Genomic DNA, 22,947 nt, shown 5'->3' on the forward strand with positions numbered 1-22,947 from the left:
GGAAACGTGAGGGCAGCACCTTAATTATACAGCATTATCTGTCTTTTATTCTGGATTCACGTTTAATTTTTGAAAAATTTATTGAGCTATACATTTATCATTTGTACACATACCTGTTTTAATGTAGTTTTTCTACAAAAAGCTGAACATCAAGAGTCAGATTTTCTTCCATTACATGTGCTAGGGAAATATCAGATTTAAAATGTGCCTTTTTAATCATTAAATGTGAACAATTATCTAAATCTGTAGATTACATTAATTGTAGATGCCATATCCAGTTTCCATTTCTGGATTTGATAAATCAAGCCTATACAGATTGCCTTGAAAAGGTGGTAAGTCTGTAAAATTCTATGGAATGTTTTTCATCACTCCTCTCCAAGTCTGGAAGAGACACCCAATTAGAGTGAGATTGTGCTCTAGTATTAACCTTCACCTCTGGGCTCTGTCACCAACATACCAATCAAGAACAAATCTACAAAGGAAAAAATGCACAAGCAGAAACCTCACACCATATGCTGACATTTATATACCAGTTTTACATGAACAGTGTTTCAGCATTATACTAGTACTTTTGGTTTCTGTGTAAAAGAAATTGTTTTTATCAATAAAGATATATTTCCGTATATCTTTAAAAGTGGCTATTTCTTGCCTTTAGTTCTTTTGCTATACCTATTTGAAGAGAAAAACAACTGTAATAAAAAGTTATTTTTCAAAATACTAAAAAATAGCTTTATGCTTCTTTCATAAGTTAAATCTATTAATTTGTCAAGAATACTTCAATTCTGTTTATTATTACATTTATTAAATTATACATTATATAATTTATTATATATGTGTTTATACTATACTGGAATAGAACCATCAGACTTCAAAATAGAAATCAAATAACATTCTTTAGTACTAAATGCAAAACAGCTACAAAATTATGAATTCTCTGAGGTATTTGCTTTTGTTGACTAATGCAAATTTTTATTACTAGGAAATACTTCTACTAGGATTTGTATGTGGGAGGTTACTTTGATAGCTTGCTTCCTTAAGCCAACTCCCAGGGTCTTGCTACGTTGTCAGGGTACTGCATGGGACAATGGAAGTATTCTGCTCTCAAAGTTCCTAAGAATTTACCCCCTCCATTCTAGTAGAATTTAGCCCCATCAATTTCCTTGCTTTCATAAATACTTTGACGTCTCACTTCTACTTTCAAGACACCAAGAAGTAAATACGCCACCAAAAAACTACTAGAGCTCATTGTACTAAGGGAACCAAGTCAGACAAAGACAAATATCACATGATATCACTTATATGTGGAATCTAAAAAAATGGATACAAATGAACTTATTTACAAAACAGAAATAGAGTCACAGATGTAGAAAATAAACTTATGGTTACCGGGGGGGAAAGACAGGGAGGGATAAGTTGGGAGATTGGGACTGACATATACACACTACTATATATAAAACAGATAACTAATAAGAACCTACTGTATAGCACAGGGAACTCAACTCAATATTCTGTAATGACCTATATGGGAAAAGAATCTAAAAAAGAGTGGTTATATGTATATTTATAACTGATTCACTTTGCTGTACAATAGAAACTAACACAATACTGTAAATTAACTATACTCCAATAAAATTTTTTTTAAAAAATCTAGGAGTCATCAATGAATTTGGTAAAGTTGTAGGATAAAAATTAATAAACAGAAATCTATTGCATTTCTATATACTAATAAACTATCAGAAAAAGAAATTAAGTAAACAATCCCATTTACAACTGCATCAAAAAGAATAAAATACCTTGGAATAAACCTATCTAAGGAGGTAAAAGATCTGTATTCAGAAAACTATAAGACACTGATGAAATAAATTGAGGGTGACAAAAAGAGGTGAAAAGAAATACTCTGTTCATGGATTGGAAGATTAATATCATAAAAGTAACCAAACTACTGAAGGCAATCTACAGATTCAATGAAATCCTTATCAAAATACTAAGGGAATTTTCCACAGAACTGAAGAAATAATTTTAAAATTTGTATAGAAACATAAAAGATCCCAAATAGCCAAAATAATCTTGAGAAAGAAGAGAGATCAAGGTGTCACACTCTCTGACTTCAGACTATACTACAAAATACAGAAATCAAAACAGTATGGTACTGGCACAGAAAAAGACACATAGATCAATGGAACAGAATAGAAAGCCCAGAAATAAACCCACACACTTATACTCAATTAATCTATTACAAAGTAGGCAAGAATATACAGTGGAGAAAAGACAGTCTCTTCAGTAAGTTGTGCTGGGGAAACTGGACAGGTACTTGTAAAAGAATGAAATTAGAACATTCTCTAACACCATATATAAAAATAAACTCAAAATGGATTAAAGACCTAAATGTAAGATGTGGTATCATAAAACTCCTAGAAAAAAACCTAGTCCTTGACATAAATCATGGCAATATTTTGGGGTATCTGTCTCCTAAGGCAAAAGAAATAAAAGGAAAAATAAACAAATAGTGTCTAATTAAACATAAAAGCTTTTGCACAGAAAAGGAAACCATCAACAAAACCAAAAAGACAATCTACTGAACAGGAGAAAATATTTGCAAATGATATGACCCCAAAGGGGTTAATATCTAACATATATAAATAGCTCATACAACTCAACATTGTAAATAAATAACCCAATTAAAAAATGGGCAGAAGAACTGAATAGACATTTTTCCAAATAAAACAGAAAGATGGCCACCAGTCACATGAAAAGATGCTCAATACCACTAATTATTAGGGAAACACAAATCAAAACCACAATGAGATATTACCTCACACCTGTCAGAATGGCTTACTTGGGAAAGAACACAAATAACAAATGTTGGCAAGCATGTGGAGAAAAGAGAACATTTGTACACTCTTGGTGGAAATGTAAATTGGTGGAACCGCTGTGGAAAACAGTATGGAAGGTTCTCAAAAAATTAAAAATAGAACTAGCATATGACCCAGCAATTCTACTCTTGGGTATATATCCAAAAAACAAACAAACACACTAATTTGAAGGGACAAATGCACCCTAGTGTTCATATATTTACAATTGCCAATATATGGAAGCAACCAAAGTGTCCATCAACAGATAAAGATGTCATATATATATATATATATATATATATATATATATATATATATACATATACACACACACACAACAAAAATACTATTCAACCAGAAAAAAAGAATGAAACTGCCATTTGCAACACCATGGATGGACTTGCAGGATATTATACTAAGTGGAGTAAGTCAAACAGAGAAAGACAAATACTGTATGATATCACTTATATGTGGAATCTAAAAAATCAAATGAATTAGTGAATATAACAAAAAAGAAGCAGACTAACAGAGATACAGACTTGTGATTACCAGTGGGGAGAGAGAAGGAGGGAGGGGCAAGAAAAGGGTAGGGGATTAAAATTTTGTATAAAAAATTTTATACAAACTACTATGTATAAAATAAATAAGCTACATGGATATATTGTACAATACAGGGAACACAGCCAATATTTTATGATAACTATAAATGGAATATAACCTTTAAAAATTTTGAATCACTATGTTGTACACCTGGAACTTATATAATATTGTAAATCAACTAAACCTCATTTAAAAAAAAAGACACCTAGGATTATCTTTGCAGTGGGTGTTTTTTAGTTTTTTTAAAGAAAAGAAGAAGCTGATTATTCAATTTGTTTATGTTTTCAGTCTAGAAAAATAAGCTCTTAATCAGGGAACAACAAATGGATATGCTTCAATATTTGTAATGGTAGAGACTGGAAAATATAAGAAAAGTTCCTGTCAATCGTATTTTAATAAGTTATCTGGTAAAAGATGGCTTTTGTACATTTTAGGCATTCACAATTGTTAATGATCGAGTTTGTTATTCATGATTAATTGTTCAATGATAGGATATTGGAAAAAAATAATATATGCTTTGGTAAGTAAAAAAAATTCAGTAAAAGTATATTCTCAATATTTGTATGTCTAGTCAACTCTGAAGTCAAGTACCCAAATGGTTTATTTTTGCATCCCTCTCAGCACTTGGCAAAATATTCTTGAAATTTTCTTTTTAAAAATATATTTACAGAAAAAAGGATATACAGTATCTTTCAAAATAATTGAATGATTACTCTAAGTACTGCTCCGAGTGATACAGTCTAGAGAAAGTTGATTGGTTGTGTATATTATAATTTTATTTATTATGTAATTATACAAATACTTTCTAACACTAGAATTCAACAAAATAAATATTCACGTGATTTGGAGAGTAATTTTGTTTTTTCTTCCCCTTCTGAGTCTTATTTTAGATAAAATGTAATTTTTTCAATTTTAGATTTATTGAATTTGTTTTGCTTTGCTTGATTTTATTCATTTTATATATATTTACTGTATATATTATATTTATTGTAAATATTCTATTTTCTATTTATTGTATACAATAATTAGAATTTCAGACTGACTAAAATTAGCAATTTGATTCATATTAATTATTAATTAAACTTTTTATTTTGAGATAATTGTAGACTGACATGCAGTTGTAAGAAACAATGCTATTGAAGACCATCTGGGTTGTTTCCAGTTTTTGGCTATTAGGAATAAAGTTGTTATGAATATTTATGCACAAGTCTTTATGTGAACATTAATTTTCATGTCTCTGGGATAAAAGACTAAGAGTGCAATTGCTGGATTGTATGGCAGTTCCATGTTTAGTTCCTTTCAAAAACTTCTCAACTGTTTTTCAGAGTGGTTGTAACATGTTACATTCCCAACATCAGTGCATGTGCAATCCAACCTCTTTGTGTCCTCACCAACATTTGGTGTGGTCATAACTTTTTATTTTAGACATTCTGATAGATGTGTAGTAATATTTCACTGTGTTTTTAATTTGCATGGCTAAATGGCTAATAATTTTGAACATCTTTTCATCTGCTTGTGCACCATCTGTATATCCTCTGTGGTGAAATGTCTGTTCATGTATTTTTTTTTTTTTTTTTTTTTTTTTTTGCGGTATGCGGGCCTCTCACTGTTGTGGCCTCTCCCGTTGCGGAGCACAGGCTCCGGATGCACAGGCCCAGCGGCCATGGCTCACGGGCCTAGCTGCTCCATGGCATGTGGGATCTTCCCGGACTGAGGCACAAACCCGTGTCCCCTGTATCGCAGGCGGACTCTCAACCACTGTGCCACCAGGGAAGCCCTGTTCATGTATTTTGACCTTTTTTTTGTACAAGATAATTAGTTTCTTTTTACTGTTGAGTTTTTGGAAATTTATATATATATATATATATATATATATATATATATATATAAAATTTTCCTTCTGTTTCATTTATGTATTTTTTATTTCTTGCCTTTCTTCATTATCTACAACTTCCAGTACTATATTAATTAAGAGTAGTGACAGTGGACATCCTTACCTTATTCCAAATCTTAGAATAAGTATTGTCTTTAACCATTAAGTATAGTGCTGGCTGTAGGGTTTTTAAATGGTCTTTACTAAGCAGAGAATGTTCTTCTGTATTATTTTTCTGAGAGTCTGACTCACAAATGACAAAGAATTTTCACAATTTTTTTTTTGTGCTCAATTGGTATATGATCTTTCTTCTTAATTCTGATGATATGATCGGTTACATTGATCAGTTTTAGAGTACTGAACTAACCCTGCATCACTGGAAGGAACCCTACATGGTCATGGTGTATAATTATTTTTATTTGTTGTGAAACTATATTTACTAATATTTTGTTAAGGTTGTTGTGTCTATAGTTACAAGGATTATTTGTCTGTAATTTGTCATTTGTTTTGTCTTTGTCTGGTTTTAACATCAGAGTGATACAAGCTTCAGAAAAATAAATTGGGAAATGGTCCCTCCTCTCCTATTTCCTGGAAGAAATTGCATAGAGTTGGTTTTAATTCTTATTTCAATATTTGGTAGAATTCACTAGTGAAACCATTAGGTTCTGGAAGGTTTTTTTACATAGACTTTTAGTTAGGAATTAAATTTTCTTTAGCGTTATAAGGCTATTCAAATTAACTGCTGCATATTGAGAAAGTTTAGTAACTGCTACTTTTTGAGGAATTGGTCTGTTTTATCTAAATGGTCAAATTTATGTGTTTAGAGTTGTTTATAGTATTTTCTTATTGTCCTTTTGATATCTGCAGTCTGTACTTTCCTGATATTCATAATTTATGTCTTTTTTTTTCTGTCAGTCTTGCTAAAGGTTACCAATTTTATTGAGCTTTCCAAACAATGTTGTTTTTTATTCACTTTAATTCATTTCTATTGATATTTCTGCTTTAAATATCCATGGTTTCTGTTCTTAGATTATTGACTTGAAGTGCTTTGTCTTCCCCAAAGTGAGTAGATGTGTTTCACAAATATTGATATGTTGTATATTCATTTTCATTTACTGTATTTTAAAATTTCCCTTGATACTTCCTCTTTGCTCCATGGATTATGTAGAACTATGGGATTAGTTTAGAAATCTTTGGGAAATTTTCAATTTCTATTTTGATTTCTAGTTTGATTCTATTGTGGCCCCACAGTACACCTTGTATGACAGCAATTATTTTAAATTTATCAAGCTTTGTTTTATGGGCCAGGATATGGGATATGGTCTATCTTGGTATATGTTTCATCGACACTTGAAAAGAACGTGTATTCTACTATTGTTGTTTAAGTGCTTTATATGTATCCTTTTGATTGATGGTGATGTTAATTCTATTTCTATCTAGTTGTCCTATCAATTTTTGAGCGGGATATGGAAGATTTCAACTATAATTTTGGATTTATCTATTTCTTCTTTCAATTCTATTAGCTTTTCTTAATATACTTTGTCACTATTATATATTGCACAAACATTTGGATTGCTGTCTTCTTGGATGATTGCTTCATGTGTTGTCCCTCTCTGACCCTGGTAACTTTCTTTGATTCTAAATCTACTTTATCCGATGTTAACATAGCCAATCTTGCTTTGTTTTGATTAAAGTGTGTATGATTATGTGACTTTTGCATCCTTTTAATGTCAACTTTCCTATTTCATTATGTTTGAAGTGAATTTACTGTAGAAAGCATATAGTTGATTGCTCCTTTTAATCCACTCTGCCAATCTTTGTCTTTAAGTTGTAATTTTAGACCAATTTCATTTAACATAATTATTGACATGTAAAAAATTGTCTGTCATTTTATTTATTTTTTTATTGAAGTATAGTTGGTTTACAGTATCATATTAGTTTCAGGAGTACAGCATAGTGAATCAGTATTTTTGCAAATTATACTTCATTATAAATTATTACAGGATAATGGCTATAATTTCCTATATTATAAAATATATCTTTGTTTCTTATCTATTTTATACATAATAGTTTGGATCTGATAACCCCATATCCCTAATTTGCCCTTCCCCCCTTCCCTGTCCCCTTTGGTAACCATAAGTTTGTTACCTGTTTGTGAGTCTGTTTCTGTTTTGGAAATAAATTCACTTGTTTCATATTTTAGATTCCACATATAAGTGATATCATATGGTATTTGTCTTTCTGACTTAACTTCACTTTGTATGATAATCTCTAGGTCCATCCAGGTTGCTGCAAAATGCATTATTTCATTCTTTCTTTTATGGTTGACTAGTATTCCATGATATGTATATATCTCACATCTTCTTAATCCAATTGTCTGTTGATGGGTTCTTGGGTTGCTTCCATATCTTGGACATTGTAAACAGTCTGCTACAAACATTGGAGTGCATCTATCTTTCTGAATTAGTGTTTTTGTGTTTTCCAGATTTATACCCAGGAGTGGAATTGCTGGGTCATATGGTAGCTCTATTCTTAGTTTTTTTGAATCTCCGTACTGTTTTCCACAGTGACTGTACCAATTTACATTCCCACCAACAGGGTATAAGGACACTCTTTTCTCCACATCCTCGCCAACATTTATTATTTGTAGACTTTCTGATGTTAGCCATTCTGACAGGTGTGAGGTGATATCTTATTGTTTTGATTTGCATTTCTCTATTAATTAGGGATGTTGAGCATCTTTTCATGTGCCTGTTAGCCATCTGTACGTGATATTTAGAAAATGTCTGTTTAGATCTCTGCCTATTTTTGATTGGTTATTTGCTTTTTGCTATTGGGTTATATGAGCTGTTTATATATTTTGGAAATTAACCCCTTTATGGGTCATATCATTTGCAAATATTTTCTCCAATTCAGTAGGTTGTCTTTTTGTTTTTGTCAGTGGTTTACTTTTCTGTGCAAAAGCTTTTATGTTTAATTGGACACTATTTGTTTATTTTTTCTTTTATTTCTTTTTCCTTAGGAGACAGATATGCCAAAATATTGCCATGATTTATGTCAAAGAGTATTCTGTGTTTTTCTCTAGGAGTTTTATGGATTCAGGTCTTACATTTAGGTCTTTAATCCATTTTGGGTTCATTTTTTATATGGTGTAAGGGAACATTCTAAATCTCATTGTTTTATAAGTAGCTGTCTAGTTTTCCCAGCACAACTTGTTGAAAAGACTGTATTTTCTCCACTCCATATTCTTGCCTAATTTGTCATAGATTAATTGACCATAGATGCATGGTTTATTTCTTGGCTCTCTATTCTGTTCCTTTGATCTATATGTCTGTCTTTGTGCCAATACCACAATGTTTTGATTACTGTAGCTTTGTAGTATAGTCTGAGGTCTGGGAAGGTAATACCTTCAGTATTGTTATTTTTTTCTTAAGATTACTTGGGCAATTCATGGTCTTTGCGGTGTCATATGAATTCTAGGATTATTTCCTCTAGTTCTGTAAAAAATACCGTGGGTGTTTTTAAAGTGATTGAATTAAATCTGTAGATTGCTTTGAGTAGTATGGCCACTTTAAAATATTAATTCTTCCAATCCAAGAGCATGGAATATCTTTCAATTTATTTGTATCATCTTCAATTTCCTTCATCAATATTTTATAGTTTTCAGAGTATATGTCTTTCACCTACTTGGTTAAATTTATCTCTAGGTATTTTATTCTTTCTGATGCAATTTTAAATGGGATTTTGTTTGTTTGTTTGTTTTCTACTTTCTCTTCCTGATATTTCATTATTAGTGTATAGAAATGCAACAGATTTCTGTATATTAATCTTGTATCCTGCAACGTTGCTGAATTCATTTATTAGTTCTAATAGTTTTTGGGTGGAGAATTTAGGGTTTTCTATACAAAGTATCATGTCATTTTCAAATAGTGAGACTTTACCTCTTCCATTCCAATTTGGATACTTTTTATTTCTTTTCCTTGTCTGATTTCTGTGGTGAGGACTTCTAATAGCATGTTAAATAGAAGTGGCAAGAGTGGGAATCCTTGTCTTGTTCCTGAATTTAGCAGGGAGGCTTTCAGCTTTTCACCATTCAGTATGATGTTGGCTGTGGGTTTGCCATAAATGGCCTTTATTATGTTGAGATATGTTTCCTATCACCACTTAAATGAAAGTTTTTATCATGAATGAATATTGAAGTCATTTTATTTTTTGTTTTCAGTTTGCTCATATCTCTGTTTTCTTTTTCATATCTGTTTTCTTTTCCCTGCCTTCCATAGGTTACTCGGATATATTAAGATTTACATTTTTTTAACCTATAATGCTTTCATGTGTATCTTTTTGCATAGCTTTACATGTTTTAACAGTTTTATTGAGATATCTTTTTATCTGTGTCCACTTTAATTTCCTCGATCAATGTTTTATAGTTTTCTGTATACAAGTCTTTCACAGCTGTGGTTAAGGTTATTGCTAAGAGTTTTACTCTTTTTGCGGCTATTGTAAATGGAATTTTCTTAATTTCCTCTTTGGATAATTCATTGTTAGTATATAGAAATGCCATCAATTTTTGTATGTTGATTTTGTATCCTGTAACTTTACTGAATTTGTTAAAATAAACTTAACTATTGAGGAAGTGTGAAAATAGTATTATTGATGTTAGATGGGTTTCAGAGTAGAACTAGTTAAAATAAACTGAAAAACAAAAATTAGCACTGGAAAAGTAAATTACATAAATAGGAAAGACTCGTGCCCAAAAAAGTTGTCAAAAATAAATATGTATCTAGATGAATACGTTTTTCAAATGTTTAAATGTAGTGAAATGATACTATATTTTCAAATGTAAAGATCTAGAGTTAATGGTTATCATTGGCATAATGTTGTAAACAAATATCTTCTAAAAATGGGGAATGATCTCAAGCAAGCTCTTATACAAATGGCCTTGACACAGTCTCTGTGCATTATGTTTGTGTTATAATTTTTTTAATTATTAAAGAGTACAGTTCAACTTGTATACATTGACTGAATACACATTCAGCGTGTATTCTTACATAAATGGAATTTTTATTAGAGGTGTAAATTCTTGCTGGAATATTAATCTCAATGCTACAGGAATACAGAAATTCTCTATTATAAATGTTAGCTGTAAATCATCATCCCTCTAATTACAAGAATAACCTGATGATTAGAATATCATTCATGTGGCAACTATTAAAACTTAAACTTAATATAGGGTTATATTACAGCTTTCTTTAAAAATGGTTTATGATGCAGTATTTCACATCTGCTAAAAAGTACAGAGAATTTTGAGCACTCACACCTACCATACACTTCTATTAACTTCTTATATTTTTCTATATTGATTTTATTTACATATCATTTATCTAATACTATGGAACCAACCATCTCAGTAACTTTCTATTAAATATGAATTGACTAGGGTCAGTGGGTGTTTCTTCTGTTCTACAAAGTGTAGCTGAAGTCACTCATGTGGCCACATTCACTTGCGAGCACACAGAGAGGTGATTTACAAAAGATTATGTGTCTACCTTGGGTTGAAAGTCAGAATGCTCTAAAACAATTCACTTACACTTTGTAGATGCTCTAAGAGGGTTTATGAGCATCATTTTAAATCATCCTGAAGTCTTAACAAAAGGCCCTATAGCCTCACCCATAATTTGATCTAAACCCTAAGACCATATTTTACTAAAAGCGTCCTGGATTTAATCTTTTCCCTGAGGTTATTTCTTGCTTTGAGAATGTGTTACCAGCTGGAGAGATTGGGAATAAAAAATAGTTTTGTTTTTCAACTCAAAGTTCTAGGGTAGACATATTTTTACAAGTTCTGCTTAAAAAATGAATAGCTCTTTAATAAATCACCTCTTTCTTAAAACAACATACCAAAAGTAGCAAAAAGAAGCCTATTGACATTCTGCATGAAAATTTCTTTAACCATAGCCACAATTTTATTTGGCTTATGTTGTATTTTTCAAGTTACCTCTGGAAATAGTCTCACTAATAGGTCCACCCATATTTAGCATAAGTTCCTCTTTCTACAGATTTCTTCACTGATATTCAAACGTCCCTTATTGTACAGAAAAACTCATTGTGTTTTCCTTTACTTTCTCTCACACTTAAAATACTTCTCATACTGGATGTGTGATTTTTTTCCCACAATAACCAATTCTCTAACACCAGCTGGGTGTCCTCCAACAATTCCCTTCTGACACTACTTGAATTAATGCAGACCCCAGAGGTTAAAGGCTCAATCCAACAAGACTGGACCCCACTTCAGGTGCCAGCCAAAGGTCCAGGCTTCTAGAAAGTCCAGGCTGTTACTCTGACTGACCAGCTATAAATCAGGGTTTATATGACCCCCTACTTAGAGTTAATAATTTGCTAGAGTGGCTCACAGAACTTAGGAAAACAGTTTACTTACTACCGCTAATTTATTACAAAAGATATTGATATTTTAAAGGATGCAAATGAACATATAGATAAAAAGATACATAGGGTGAGGTCCTGAAGGGTACTGAGCACAGGAGCTTCTGTCCCCTTGGAGATGGGGTACCCCACACTCTTAGCAACTGGATGTGTACACCAACTTGGAAGCTACTCAAATCCCATACTTTAGAGATATTTATGTAGGCATGATTGATTATTAACTCATTTCCAGCCCCTCTCCTCTCTTGGTGGGGGCATAGGGCTGAAAGTTCCAAGCTTCTAATCATGGCTTGTTCTTTCTAGTGACCAGCCTCCATCCAGAAGCCCATTAAGTTTCACTTCATTAGAACAAAAGATGCTCATATCATCCAAGAAATTCCAAGGGATTTAGGAGCTCAGTGTCAGATGCTTCTATCATTCAGGAAATTACAAGGGTTTCAGGTACTCCATGAGAGGAAGTGGTGTCAAAGGCCAAATATTAACAGGAACTGGGGACAAGATAATTTTTTTAAATTATTATTTCACAGTCCATCCCTTACAGCAAATTGATCCAATCTGTTCATTGTGTTCACTAACCTTGGGAAATAAAAACTCCATCATAAGAGCCAAATGTCCAATTAGGCTTGGGATATGAGTCAAGGAATTCCCTAAAGATCCCTGGTGGTGGCGGGGGAAGGGAGTCAGTGAGTTGCTGCCTGCCTTGTGAATCTGGGCAGGAAGACTGGAAAAAGACCCTCAGGGTATATTTGCAATTTAGTTTTCAAGAATAACTATTTTTAATAACTATTATTAGGCCTATCCTATTTTTGATAATAAATTATGATCAGTATTCCATTGCTAAAGTTACAGTGGAATGATCAGCTGCTGACACTAGGAACAGAATCATGACTCGCGAACAAGAAGATAGCCAAAACACGATGGAAACCAAACTAAGAATGCAGCAGGTACACTACAAAAGAGAAAAATTAGAACTGCCTCTGATGGGGCTTTGGGCACACAGAATGGATGTATGGAAAATGAAGGTGTTCTCCAGTAATTTTTAAAGATTTCAGGAATGGAAAATCTGGTTTAAGTTCTGACTCTGGGCAGTTATACATTAATGGAAATTTTTATTACAAGTATTTTTAAAAAAGGAAAATCATATTCTAAATATTCACACTGATAAAACATGACATGCAGCTTATATTTGGTTATTTTCAATCATCAGAATTCCAATTTTTATCTATATATGTTAGTGAGGTTGAGTCATTCATTCCATTTCTTGATCTCAAAATGCATTAGCATTTAAATCTTTCATAAATGTAAGGTATACCATTTTTTTTTGGTCTGAAGCTACAATTGATAAGGGCAGAGATAAAAATTGTCCTTACTCAATAAGAAGAAATACTTTAGGTAAAATAGCTTTTTACTGACTAACTTCATCTTTCATTTTCTCTAAATTAGCTGATATCACCACTTTTTTTTCAAGTTTGATTTTTGAAATAGAGGAAATATGACACCTGTCCTTGTCTTCAATTGTCAGTTTCATTCAATTGTTCCTTTCTGTTTCCAACACATTTTTAAAAGAAACTGAGATAATTAGATATACCAGTCTTATAAATTTTAAAAGAAATACCCCCATGTATTATTTTGGAGGGATAGAGTCCTTAGATCTCAAAAGAAGTTAAAAGTTACCTATATTAAAAGTTGGTATAATTGCATAGCAATACAAGGTAACAAAATGTTTACAAGGGAAAATACTAGAACAACTATAATTATATTTCCTTTTGTTTATTTATTTTTAACATCTTTATTGGAGTATAATTACTTTACAATAGTGTGTTGGTTTCTGCTTTATAACAAAGAGAATAAGCTATACATATACATATATCCCCATATCTCCTCCCTCTTGCATCTCCCTCCCACCCTCCTTATCCCACCCCTCTAGGTGGTCACAAAGAACCGAGCTGATCTCCCTGTGCTATGATTTCATTGAAATGGGTTTAATGTATAGGCAAAAGGACTCCTCCCAGATTTCTATTGTAATTAGACAGCTAAACAAACACCCATACAATATGTAATAAACTTGTTAAATTTTTTTAGAGTAATAGATTCATTTATCTGGAAATCTAAAATAAAGTCTTCTACATGACATGCATAATTCATTGTGACCTTAAAAAAAAGATGGCTTCAATACTGCACAATGTCTCTGATTTCCAAAATTCATTCTTCGTTATATCCTGATGGGTCAAATTATCCGAATGAATCAGTCAGGACATAATTTCTCAAAATGAATTTTACCATGAAATTCCACAGAACATGGCTGATGCAGTGTGAAGAAAGAGACAATCGTTTTTATAGTTATTATTACTTTGACAAGTAGAGAAATAACAGGGAAGCATATGAAGGGAATGGCTTAAAAAACAATAAATTTTGAGGGGGGCATGGCAGGTAAGAATGAATCAACTTATTTCACTACTTAAAAGAAATTTAAAATTCTAATTTTTCAAATAAAAAATGAATAGCTCTATACTATGCATATAAATGCATTAAAAATATTTTTGATAGTCAAGAAAGTAAAAGCTAGGATGTTTTCAAAATTATTTGTCTTAATAAGACATTGTCACAGATGCTGAATAATCCTGTGTGCTCCAGCTACATATACATTATATTTAAGAATCCTGTAACATACTCATTTAGTCAAATCATGTAAATATTTTAACATTTATTGTAATACAAACTATATTAATAATGGAGCTGTTGGTAAAAGCCTAGGATATCCTTCCATTTATTACAAAAGACATAAATAACCTCCAAGAATGAATGAAGAATTCATTAAATAAATCAGAACAAAATTTTTAAACATATAACATGCTTGAGCAAATGCCAACACAGTAGTCAGTAAAATGATATATACGAAAGTGTTGGTTCTATTTAGTGAAAGTGCAGACAAGAAAATAATTGCAACAACATGCTAAATACTATGATAGATCCACCAGAGGGCAGACAGCAAAAGCAAGAAGAACTACAATCCTGCAGCCTGTGGAACGAAAACCAGATTCACTGAAAGGCAGACAAAATGAAAAGGCAGAGGACTATGTACCAGATGAAGGAACAAGAAAAAAACCCAGAAAAACTAAATGAACTGGAGAAAGGCAACCTTCCAGAAAAAGAATTCAGAATAATAGTAGTGAAGATGATGGCAGACCTCAGAAAAGGCAAAGATCAAGAAGATGCAAGAAATTTTTAACAAAGACCTAGAAGAATTAAAGAACAAACACTTAGAAGAATTAATAGGTTTTCATTAACCTATTTCGAAGGTATATTAATCAGTCTCTTAGCATAATAAATATTTATTTTTCACCCAAACTTTGATGTAAGTTAGTGTAGCCCTCATCTATCTTGTAACTTCTCAATTTGTAATATAGGGCCTCAAAGGTTATTACTGGAGGTTTGCATCTGAAGTTTTTAAGGGGCCAGTACTGGAAGTGTTTTAAATCATTCTCACCCTACGACTCCTTTTTAGAAACAAACCAAGCCACCTAGCCTCCTTATGACTCAAAGTGAGACTGAGAAATGTGGTCTTCCTGTGAATCCACAAAGACAAAGTGATAAACTAAGCACATACCATCACCTCTGTCACATCAGAAATAATTACTAATAATAATCTGCTGTATTCAATTCTAGTTACATTTATTTTATTATGCTCTCTATAAAATTACACATAAACATGATTATGTTTTTTGTTTGTTTCATGCTTATACTACTTAAAACTCTTATCAGGGTAATTTTTATATACAATCTTATAGATCTACTTCATTATTTTAATGGGAGCATAGTTTTCTTTTTTATTGCAATTACTTTAGCTAGTATTAGGATTAAGGAAAAGGGAGGAATCAAGGAAGATTATAAGATTTTCATTTTGAGTAATCAAGTAGAGAGTTTTGTCATTGGTTGAAATGGAAAGAGCTAGCTTGAGGGGAAACAAGATCCCTACTTTGGATCTGTGAGGTTGAGATGTCTATTAGAGTGGAAATGTAAAATGGATGATCAAGGGTGCCAAACTGGAACTCAGCCAACACTTTCTATTCAGATTGACTGAATAACTGTCCACAATTTGAAATGCGACCTTTTCAAAGACTAGATATCTACATATATGTTGTTTCTGCTATTTTGTTCCATTAAGTGGTTTTTATTTCCAGTACTATCCTGTTTTCTAATAGTTTTATTATTATTATTTTAAGGTATTCTTTATCTATAGGACCTTTTCATATTGTTCTCTTCTTTAGAGTCATATATTTAACTATAAAATGATGTCCAGAATCAATTCTTTAGCCTGTTTCCCTTCCAAATAATACGTGCTTTGACCCAAAGTCTGTGAGATTGAGGATTGCCTAATAAAAATCTTTTACAAAAATCTCATAAAAATCTTATACAAATCTCTTTTTTACTTGAGCTAACTTGAGTGGGCTTCTGCTGTTTGAGAAGAAATGTGCCCTAAGTTATTGATTTTTTTTTACACTGTTCATGTAAAAATTATAAGTAAATTTTTTTTGATAAAAGTTTTATGTGAATAAACAAGGAAAACTCTCAATAAAACAAAATCACTAATAAATAAGTACAGCTGATTTTAAAAAATTATACATTTCAAAAGATATGGGGATATATGTATATGTATAGCTGATTGGCTTTGTTATAAAGCAGAAACTAACACACCATTGTAAAGCAATTATACTCCAATAAAGATGTTTTTTAAAAAAAGATATTATGCCCTTATTCCCTTTAAGCTGCTTAAACAAATTAAACATAGTAAATACTCATTCATGGATTCCATACTTGTGAATTCACGAACTTGCTAAAATTTATCTGTAACCCCTAAATCAATACTCAAGGGGATTTTGCCATCATTCGTGAAACACGCACACAGTAGCAAAAATTTGAGTTGCCCAATGCACACCAGATGAGGCTGAAAAATTCGATGCCCTATCTTCTTGTTTCATCTCTCAAGTCTATACAGGTATCCTTTTTGTGGTCTATTTAATGCCATGTTTTCTGCATTTTTTGCTTATTGTTGGTGACTTTGCTATTTTAAGTGTCACCCCACCCGCCAGAATAGTACTGAAGTGCTCTCTAGTGTTCCTAAGTGCAAGAATGTTGTGATGTGCCTTATGGAGAAAATATGCTTGTTAGATACGGTTTGTTCAGGCATGAGTTATAGTGTTGTTGGCTGTGAGTTCAATGGTAATAAGTCAACAATATACATTAAACAAGTTGTCTAAACGGAAATACACAAAACAAGGTTATGTAAATAGAACCTAATTACACTTAAAAGCTTTTGCACAGCAAAGGAAATGAAACTGACAAAACAAAAAGACAACCTACTAAATGTGAGAAAATACTTGAAAATGATATGACCAATAAGGGGTTACTATCCAAAATATATAAACAGCTTATACAACTCGATATAAAAAAAATACCCAAACAGTTCATTCAAAAAATGGGCAAAAGACCTGAACAGACATTTTTCCAAAGAAGACATACAGATGGCCAACAGCTACATGAAAAGATGCTCAACACTGCTACTCATCAGAGAAATGCAAGTCAAAACCACAATTAGATATCACCTCACACCTGTCAGAATGGCTAACATCAAAAAGTCTACAAATAACAAATGTTAGAGAGGATGTGGAGAAAAGTGAACCCTTGTACACTGTTGGTGAGAGGATAAGTTGGTACAATCACTATAGAAAACAGTATAGAGGTTCCTCAAAAACTAAGAATAGGGCTTCCCTGGTGGCTCAGTGGTTGAGAGTCCGCCTGCCGATGCAGGGGACACAGGTTCGTGCCCTGGTCTGGGAAGATCCCACATGCCGTGGAGCGGCTGGGCCCATGAGCCATGGCCACTGAGCCTGCGTGTCCGGAGCCTGTGCTCCGCAACGGGAGAGGCCACAACAGTGAGAGGCCCGTGTACCGCAAACAAACAAACCTAAGAATAGAGCTACCATGTGATCCAACAATTCCACTCCTAGGCATATACCCAGAAAAAATGATAACATTAATTCGAAAAGGTACATGCACCTTAATGTTCATAGCAGCACTATTTACAATAGCCAAGATATGGAAGCAACCCAAGTGTCCATCAACAAATGAATGGATAAAGAAGATGTGAGATACACACACAAACACATACATACACAATGGAATATTACTCAGCTATAAAAAAAGAATGAAATTCTGCCATTAGCAACAAGGTGGGTGAGCCTAGGGAGTATTTTCCTTAGTGAAATAAGCCAGACAGAGAAAAACAAATACTGCATGTTATCACTTATATGCGAAAACTAAAATACTAAAACAAATGAACAAATATAACAAAGCAGAAATGGACTCAGAGATATAGAGAACAAACTCATGTTTACTAGTTTGGGGAGAGGGAATGGGGGGGCAAGATAGGGGTATAGAATTAAGAGATACAAACTACTATGTTAAAATAGATAAACAACAAGGATGTACTGTACAACACAGGGAATTATAGCCATTATTATGTAATAACTATAAATGGAGTATTATCTGTAAAAATACTGAATCACTATGTTGTATACCTGAAACTAATATAATATTGTAAATCAACTATACTTCAATTAAAAACAAGGTTATGTGTTGATTTGTTGGTGGAAGTGTGTGACCAGAGTCTCACAGGATGTGAATTCTATATTTTCCCTAGGAATAGTGGCTCAGTGTTCCCTAATTCAGTGTATACACAGATACATATAAACACACACCCACACATTCCAGCATGGACCTCCTCCTGCCTCTAGGCTACAAGAAGCCAAGTTTGTGTACCTGTTGCCTCAGGGGCCTGGAGAAGGGGTTCAGTGCCCCTGCCCTTTCCTTACTTAGGGAGCCCAGGCAGTTGTGACTCCTGCATCAGTCTGTGGCATTAGCTTGGCCTTCTAGATGGAATTTGGGTGCCTGCTTCTCAGCTCTGCCCATGATGACAGCTTGACCCCTCCTTCTAATGAACTCAGACTTATCTGTTTCTATTTTTTCTTCTAGAAATTAGAGTTTCTGGTGTTCCCAGCACCTATGCAGGGTTGTGTGGGAATGCGATTGACTATCAAGAGGGATCCGAAGGATCACACCCCCAAATCCCTACCAAGCCGGAAATATTTGAAGTGATATAGATATAGTTTTACATTTTTCATAAAATGAGTTATATTTTAGAAGAAGTTGATGTCATTTTAATGCAAAGTGTTTCTATATTATGGATGTAGCTTCTATTTATTTTTAATTTGGAGTTTTAGACTTTTATAATTATATGATTTTTCTATTCTAAATTACTACTGTAATGACTTACTACATTTAAAGATCTCCTGAAATTGTAGCATTCTCGCATTCTTAGAGTAAACCCTAGTTGAAAATACACAACATACCTTTTTTACCAAAATACTTACCAAAACATAAATAAGAAGCAAAAATAATATAGATCATTATTGTGAAACTGGATTAATTTATCACAAATTTTAAAAAGCCCACATAATCAATGTTCAGATGAAGCAAAGGAATACTAGTGGGACAAAGGAAAGGCCCTCTCTCTTATGCCCCTTCCCAGATATTACTTCACATCCAAGGTAACTATGATCCTGTTATCGAGGACCATGGTTTAATACTGCTTATATTTAAATTTATGTAAATAAAATCATAGTATATAAAGATTTTAATGTCTTTCTTCTTTTTTCAGAATTACTGTACATTTCTACAATTCATTCATGTAGGTGCACATAGTATAGTTTGTATTTTTTTTTAATGCAGCTCATTAGAAAATTCTTGAATCTTGCCTTGCACATAAATAAGGGCAAGTTGCCCAATTTTCTATTTCATTCTCTCACGCCACCTTAAAAATTAATTCAATGATAATGAATCTTAGTCCATAGATTTAGTTGTGTAAGAACAATGACACCAAAAAATAACGTATTTTCTGTATCTCAACACTAGCTCTGAATTCAAGTCCCTTTCTTCCTTGACCTGTTTTTGTTTCATTATCCTAGGATAATTCAGAAAACGTAATTAGGAGAGGCTACATCTGAGCCTTAGTAACAGGTTAATAAACGTTGCAGCTCAAATGTCTATTATTCCTGCTCTCACTGTTCCTTTTGGTCTAGAAATAACCTGCTACTTCTGTGCCATGACTGGGTTACAGGAGTCTTCTTTGAGATCATCTGTGATCCCCCATGTCTAGCTGTGCTATTCAAGAATTTCTATCTGACACCTCCATCAATCCTTCATAGTGACCCTAAGCACCAGGGCTTATTGTTACTTCTGTGTTAAGGACCTTTACAACTCCCCTTATTTTCCTTCTATTACCCAACCAGGTTTAATATCCCTTTTAGCTTCATGACTATTTTTTCCCCTTCAAGATATTATGCTCTTATATGGAATCTAAATTTTTAAAAAATGGTTCTGAATAACCTAGGGGCAGGACAGGAATAAATACGCAGACATAGAGAATGGACTTGAGTACACGGGAAGGGGGAAGGGTAAGCTGGGACGAAGTGAGAGAGTGGCATGGACATATATACACTACCAAATGTAAAACAGATAGCTAGTGGGAAGCAGCCACATAGCACAGAGAGATTAGCTTGGTGCTTTGTGTCCACCTAGAGGGGTGGGATAGGGAGGGTGGGAGGCAGACACAAAAGGGAGGAGATGTGGGGATATATGTATATGTATAACTGATTCACTTAGTTATACAGCAGAAACTAACACAAAATTGTAAAGCAATTATACTCCAATAAAGATGTTTAAAAAAAAGATATTATGCTATTATTCCCCCTTCATTTATCTTTACCAATTTCAAGATTTTTTTTGAGCTTAGACATTTCGCTGGGAAAAGCACACCAGACACAAAGGCAACTTCTAATTTTTGCTTTTCCATTTGCCTCCTCTCAAGTAATGAATTAGAGATCAGTTTACAAATTTAAATGGGGGAAGAGACAGGGGATTAAATATTGTTAATAAATATACATATTTTTAAATCTTGCTTTTTATATATCACCGGTTCCTCAAAATTTACATATGGTACAGACATAGAATGAGGATAAAAAATTATTTGGTGAGAAAAAAAAAAACACAAACTTTCCTATTCTTTATATCCAGCTGTTCAGATGCTTTCTAATTCTAAATTTTTATTACTCTAAATATTGAAAGTCTTTGCCTCTTCTGAGTTATTAAAGCTCTCCAAATCTAAAACATCCTGGTAGACTCAATTATTTTACTCATTCTGAGAGTATACATATTGGTTTTTTAAAATGTCAACAGCAAAAGGAGAATTAGAGATTATTTAAGCTAATCTTCTCATTTTATGGAAGAGAACCCTGAGATCCAGAGGAAAGAAATGACATAAGTGAGCCTAAAGTATTTGCCCCAATGGTATACCTTTTCACACATTGATGCCTGCTTTGAATCAAGGTGAAGTCTGTGGGAATTACATTAATTACATGTAACTTACCTTTATAAGAATTAGTGCTGAATCCTGAATACTTTTTTTTTTTTTTTTTTGCCGTATGCGGGCCTCTTACTGTTGTGGCCTCTCCCATTGCGGAGCACAGGCTCCAGACGCACAGGCTCAGCGGCCATGGCTCACGGGCCCCCAGGCGCTCCGCGGCATGTGGGATCTTCCCGGACCGGGGCACGAACCCGTGTCCCCTGCATCAGCAGGCGGACTCTCAACAACTGCACCACCAGGGAAGCCCCTGAATACATTTTTTAAATCATATTTTATGATCAGAGTTGAAAAATATATTATTTTCAAATACTTTAACCTTATTTCTCACAGAGTGGAAATCTTTCTCTTTTCATTAGATTTAGTAATACAAAGGTAAGAAAAGTAGACTATTGAATACTGTAAATTATTTCAGTTTAATATTATATCCCTGAATATTATATTCCCTAAAATTTTAACAAGATTTTGGAGAAACAAAAGAGTATCATATATTCATATTTTTATGTCTAAGTTCCCAAACATCTTAGTCAACCACATATAAATATGCAATTTTATAACTAGCTTCCCTTAAGATACATATGCAAATGATATGGCTGATAATCAAATCAGACTCCTTTATTTTTTTGTTGCATCACAACTTAAATTAAAGCATAATTTTATTTTATCTGCCAACAAAATTGTCATTCTGCAAAATAGCCTTCATAATATATATTAAGGCCATATAAAATGAATTATTACTGTAACTAAATGTGCACTGTGATATGGTTTAGTAAAACACTGGCTTGCATGACATATTCTTGTCTTGCTTAACAACTGTAATAAAATAGGAATGATAGGGCTTTAAAGAACAGTGTAGAATTAGAAATAGAAATTACTGTGCATTACATTGCCATTTGATATGATGCACTGTAGATTGCTGACAGTAATCTTAATGAGGATTATACCAGAGATATCAAAAATATATGTTGTCATCTATTAACAATCAAATACTCAAAGGTATTTATCTTGTGTCTACATTTGCATGCTACTTTTAAAAGGCTCTTATTTTAATTAACAGAATATTGAAATCCCATCTAAAAAGAAATTTGAATGCTAAATTAAACCATCAATAAAATTCAACAGAGACAACATACTGAGAAAATGCAGAAAACATAAATGGCTTTGAAATTTGGATTGTGAAAGACAAATTAAACTCAACTGGGGAGATGTATTATCTGGTACTGACATTCAGAAAAGTTTTCAAGATTTGGTCATTGGCTCACCAAGTGGATAACATAATATGTATCTATTCCCAGGAGATGAGTAGGATACGTAGTTGTTTAAATCCTCAAGCAATCATACAATTAGTGGTCTATATTTTCTGCATTGCCATTGAAGAATCCAAATGTATCTTTAATTATTTAGGACTTTCAGTTAAACACATCAGAGATCCTAATCTAAGTAATATAGGGCTAAGGTTGGGGTGAAGTTTATTGGCTAAATAAATCCAATTCATTGAACAAATCAACAGAAAGGCAGGGAGGAACCTGGACCAAAAATACATTTGGATCTCAAACACTGACTGGTTCATCTAATATGTTCTTCTCCACTTGTGTTGGGTGTATTAGTTTTTTACATATTTCTTGCTACATGATGGAAAGTTGGCAACCACAAGGTTCAAAATTTCTATTTTACATCTTAAGCCTTTTCTGATTTCAAATTTT

This window comes from Phocoena phocoena, chromosome 16, assembly GCF_963924675.1.
Source record: "Phocoena phocoena chromosome 16, mPhoPho1.1, whole genome shotgun sequence".
Classification (NCBI taxonomy): domain Eukaryota; kingdom Metazoa; phylum Chordata; class Mammalia; order Artiodactyla; family Phocoenidae; genus Phocoena; species Phocoena phocoena.